Source organism: Adiantum capillus-veneris, chromosome 12 (assembly GCF_014529385.1).
Source record: "Adiantum capillus-veneris isolate H3 chromosome 12, ASM1452938v2, whole genome shotgun sequence".
Taxonomy (NCBI): Eukaryota; Viridiplantae; Streptophyta; class Polypodiopsida; order Polypodiales; family Pteridaceae; genus Adiantum; species Adiantum capillus-veneris.
Genome location: NC_140942.1, coordinates 43,687,689 through 43,693,429, shown reverse-complemented (window position 1 = coordinate 43,693,429; position 5,741 = coordinate 43,687,689).

The window sequence follows — 5,741 nt, the reverse complement described above, 5'->3', positions numbered from 1 at the left end:
ATAGCACTTTCCATTGGAGGAATTTCCATATCTGATTGCAGCAGAAGATTTAGAAATTTTCTCATGTAGGAAAATGGAGTCTTTTTCATACAGTGAATAACATCATGAGCTTTTGCTCGAGAGGCACCGTATACCTAACTAGGTACGATTGGGGGCAAGGGACCACCGCCCCTCGGGGGGGGGGTCTGCGGTGCCTCCCTCACAGAAGCTCATGATGTTGACGTAAGTCACAATGTGGGAGTTATTGTGAGAACTAGTAAAGCGGCGCCGCCTTCGGCGGTGGCATGGCCCCTTTTACACTCAAACCCCTTGCTCTTGTGTTGAACACATAAGGGCAGCCAGCCAGCCAGTCACCTCCTTGTAGGAGCGTATGTTGATGTGGTGACCCATTCTTGGGTGAGCAGGGCTAGAAGCCAGACCCGAAAAATGAAGCCTTGTATTTTACAGCCAGCCAGCCAAAACCAGTGAGCGTCTTCTTGTGCTCGAACTTGGGGTGACCGGAGATCTGTTTTGTGGGTGGCCAACTTTATGTGCTCAAACTTGGGGTGAGAAAGGTCCAGGCCACGTTCATGGACCGTCTTGCCGGCTGCCCTTATGTGCTAATGGTATCTTACTTAGCATTTCTCTATGTGTGTGTGTGCATTGTTCCTTAGTTAACCCCTCAATTGCATGAAGCCTATGGCTTTGCCTAGTTGCCAAAGGCTGTTCACCAGTATTCGGGGAAACTGTGCTTTACAATTGCATCGCTTTGAAATTTGAAAATTCTTTCTCAAGCATAGGTGAAGGTGATTGCATATGGAGGGATGCCCTCACTTTGTATATGCTAAAGACCACCCAAAGCCTCCTCGTCTTGCCGCTCTTGTGCTTATGCCACAATCAACACAATTTAGGAGACGACATACTGGATGTAAGGCTCCTAAGTACACCACTTTTTGCTTACATGTCGACCAAGACATTCCCAAGCACATCTTTTAGTATCTTCCGGAATTCTTTCAGTCTCTTATGTAATTTTACATGCCTGTAAGCATAAGTGATTGCATCTGCTTTGCTACAGATGCGCTAAGAACAACCCATAACTTCCCTCTTGGGCATATGCTGCAATCAATGCATTCCAAGGTACGATATCCTGGATTAGAGGGAGCTCCACACCTGACAGGTTCTCCCCAATGTTCGGGAAAAAGGTGTCTCAACTTAATATCATGCCATTTTCAATTTCAAAGATGCCAGTTAGGGCAAGGTTATAAGGAGAAATTCCTCCCCAAAATAGAGAAAAATAGTGTAAAAACCCAAAGCGTGCCTCCTCGCCTTGCCCCTCTTGTGCTTATGTCCCAATCAATGCAATTTAGGAGACGACATTTTGTATGTAAGGCTCTTCAGTACGCCACTTGTTGCCTACATGTTGACCAAGACATTCCCAACCACGTCTTTTAGTATCTTCCATAATTCTTTTAGTCTCTTCTGTAATTCCACATGCCTGCAAGCAGAGGTGATTGCATCTGCTTGCTCCAGATTCGCTAAGAACAATCCACAGCTTCCCTCTTGGGCATATGCTGCAATCAATGCATCCCAAGGTACGATATCCTGGATTAGAGGGTGCTCCACACCTGACTAGTTCTGCCCAATGTTTGGGAAAAATGTGTCTCAACTTAATATCATGCCATTTTCAATTTCAAAACTGCCAATTAGGGCAAGGTGAAAAGGAGAGAAAAATAGTGTAAAAACCCAAAAGATAGTTTTCTAAAATTTCCCCTCAGCAATTCAAAGAAGGAATTTTGTATGTTTGGAAAAATATTTTTTCCCCAACAATGGTTTTGCCTTTCAAAAGTCTCTACTCTACAAAGGTCCCATAGTGTGTACATGTTCATACATGTAAGAGCCTAGAGGTGTGAAGGCGACTGGAGGCTTGGTCTTTTTCATGGTGTTTAAGTACATGTCAAGCTTATAATTTAGACCTAGATAGAGTGCATTACATAATCCAAATTGTACTCTTCGCTTACTCTTAAAGCAAGTAAAGCTGCTAGCTGATAGCTGTACTACTGTTGCATGCTCTCTTCAGTTTTTATGATTCAGTGTTCGGGAATAATGTGTCTCACCTTAATGTCATGTTGTTTTCAATCTCAAAAATGCCGGTTCAGGGCAAAGGGGAAACAGAGAAATTTTTCCCCAAAATAGAGAAAAATAGTGTAAAAACTCCAAAAATACACCTAATTTTTTAAAAATTTCCTCTTGGCAAATTCAAGCAAATGAATTTTGTATAATTAGAAAAATGATTTTGCCCGAAGTTCGAACGCTATTGTGATCTCGAGACTCGAAGCTACCAGCCTGGAACTCAATAGTGATGAGAGGCCTTTACTCGTCGGTGGTCGCCGCCTCAGGTGAGACCCCAACACTGATCAGGTTGCAGTTGTTTCGGCGACTTCGGATGCTAGGCAGGCTGCGCTCATTATCATCGATTCCAAGTTCCAACTCCCACGAGCGCCGTCCGCAGTAATGGTCAGCGCAGGATGTGGTTGGGAATGAGCGCAGGAGGTCTTCGACTGCTTGGCAATGAGCGCATGAGGTGGTTGGGAATGAGCGCAGGAGGGCTACCTGCAATCCACGGGCTAGAGCCAAGGCTCAAACCCTTAGCGAGTCAGCACTCGTGCACGGCCCGCCCTTCCTCTCTCTCAAAGGTGGCGCTCGTAATTTTGCAGCCCTGACTACTCTACTGCATGGCCCTCGGGCCTCAAGCCTCAAGGATCACAGAGTCCACACTCATGCGTGGCTCGCCCTTCCTCTCTCTCTCTCTCTCTCTCTCTCACACACACACACACACACACACACCCCTGGAGTTTGGTATTGCTGCCCCATCACACTCAATAAAATCGGAGCCCTCAAACTTTGTCACGCACACGCTTTTAGCCTACATGATACTGCTACTCCATAGCGCTCCTGAATTTGCCACGCTGTCTGGCCCTCAAACTCGTGCGACTGCATCGTAGGCTGGAAGAGTGGGCAGCAACAGTGGCCATCGAGGGTTGGAACAGTGCTAAGGCCGAGTGTCGGAACTGGCCGGACGCAAGAGGTGCTGCCATGTGGAGAGGGGGGGGACCGGAATCCCTCCCCCTTTTATTATTGTACAGATTTGTCCAAAACTTCTTGCGTTGCTATAGACACCCATTTTGATTGAGTGGGGAGAACTAATCTATTCTGAACTTTTGTTTGCGATTTGCTGAAAAGACAAATGTTTGGATGGTAAAGTGAACAAGCGGCTTTCCTTTAAAATGGCACAACCCAAAGAATTATAAAAGTAAGACTAGTAAAATGGCGCCACCGAAGGCGGCAGCATGGCTCTCTCAACTCTCTCTCTCTCTCTCTCTCTCTCTCTCTCGTGCACACACACACATACACACAAACATATGCGTATTGTATTCCTCATGTGTGTTGGGAGTTGGTGCCTGCTCATTGTCTTGCTGGCAAAGCTCTGCTCCACTAATGAGGATGACACGATGATGTCATTTGCCATCCTAGCAATTGCTCTACTATCACCCCCGTCCCGTGCTCTCCTCATCCCAAACCTAAATATAATCTCTCTCTCTCTCTCTCTCTCTCTCAATGTTGAGTGTCCGTGTTGCCATCGTATGTGCTGCTGAACTTGCTGGCAAAGCTCTCCTCCTCTTATATCATCATCACGTCAATGAGGTCTCCTGAAGTTCATCTACTCATGTAGTCGAGCTACCCTTGTCCCATACTCTCCTCAGCCTGAGCTTGAAGAGCATCTCTCTCTCTCTCTCTCTCTCTCTCTCTCTCTCTCTCTCTCTCTCTCAATCTCGAGCAGTGTTCGAGAAAAATCATTTTTCCAAACATACAAAATTCCTTTCCTTGAATTTGTCAAGAGGATATTTTTAATAATTTTTTTAAATTTTTGCACTATTTTTCTCTATTTTGGAGTGGAAGTTCTCCCTTTCTCCTTGCTCTCAATCCACATAACACTGAAGATAAGGGAAAAAATCCCGTAAAAATTTCAATAAAATAGCATAAACTATTAAAATTGCCAGTTATTTTGCAAATTTTCTATGGATTTCTCTTGAACCTTGGTCACTCAGATACATCTCTCTCTCTCTCTCTCTCTCTCTCTCTCTCTCTCTCTCTCTCTCTCTCTCTCTCTCTCTCTCTCTCTCTCTCTCTCTCTCTCTCTCGTGCACCTTGGCTCGTTGTCGTTGAGTTGCTGGCCTACCCTGGTTCACCATGCTCTAGCTGGCGTTCCCACAATCTGCTACGTCACTTTGACAATTGACCCAGCAGCCCGGGCCCAATGTGCGAAGAAAACTATTTTCCCAAACATACAAAATTCCCTTTCTTGAATTTGCGAAGAGGAAATTTTAAAAAATCAAGTTATTTTCTCAAATTTTTACACTATTTTTCTCTATTTTGGGGGGGAATTTCTCCTTTTCCCCTTGCTCGGGCCCAGTGTTCGAGAAAAATTATTTTTCCAAACATACAAAATTCCCTTTCTGAATTTGCGAAGAGGAAATTTTAAAAATTAGGTTATTTTTCTCTATTTTGGGGTGGAACTTCTCCTTTTCCCCTTGCCCTCAACATGCATCTCTGGAACCGAAAACAACACGATATTAAGCTGAGACACATTTTTCCCAAACACTCATACAAAATTTCCTTTCTTGAATTTGACGCCAGCAGTCCAGGCCCAAATGTTCGAAAAAAACTATTTTCCCAAACATACAAAATTTCCTTTCTTGAATTTGTGAAGAGGAAATTTTTAAAAATCAGGTTATTTTCTCAAATTTTTAGACTATTTTTCTCTATTTTGGGGTGGAATTTCTCCTTTTCATCTTGCCCAGGCCTAATGTTCGAGAAAAGCCATCTTATCAAACATACAAAATTCCCTTTCTTGAATTTGTGAAGAGGAAATTTTAAAAATTAGGTTATTTTTTGTATTTTGGGGTGGAATTTCTCCTCAACATGCATTTTAGGAATCGAAAACAACACGATATTAACCCAAATTCATTTTTCCCAAAAACTGATACAAAATTCCGTTTCTTGAATTTGCAAAGAGGAAATTTTAAAAATTAGGTTATTTTCTCTATTTTGGGGTAGAATTTGTCCTTTTCCCCTTGCCCCCAACATGCATTCTTTTCCAAACATACAAAATGCCTTTCCTTGAATTTGCCAAGAGGAAAATTTAGAAAATTAGGTTACTTTTTTAGGTTTTTACACTATTTTTCTCTATTTTGGGGCATAATTTCTCCTTTTCCCCTTGCACTCAACCAGTATTTTGGAAATTGAAAACGGCATGATATTAAGCTAAGACACGTTTTTCCCAAACACTACCCGAGCATGAGGCGGCACGATTGTCCCGACCAGTTACAATTTTTTCTCTATTTTGGGGTGGAAATTATCCATTTTCCCTTGCTCGATGCCGTGCATCCTTGGGCATTCACTCAAGAGAAGCCTCTCTCTCTCTCTCTCTCTCTCTCTCTCTCTCTCTCTCTCTCTCTCTCTCTCTCAGTGCAGCCGTTTTTTGACCTAGTAGACAGCAGTCCACTCTTTTGATCATAACTTCTTCATCCGAACTCCGATTTGGGTGATCTATAGCCTCAATCGAAGAGCACGAAGTCCTCTACGAATTGATGTAAAGACAGAAATTTTCAGAGTTATGGAAGGCGTTTCTGTAGCAGCATTTCCGAAGTGAACAGGTTCAACAAAATTGATTCTCATCTCTTATTTTACATACAATGTCTTCC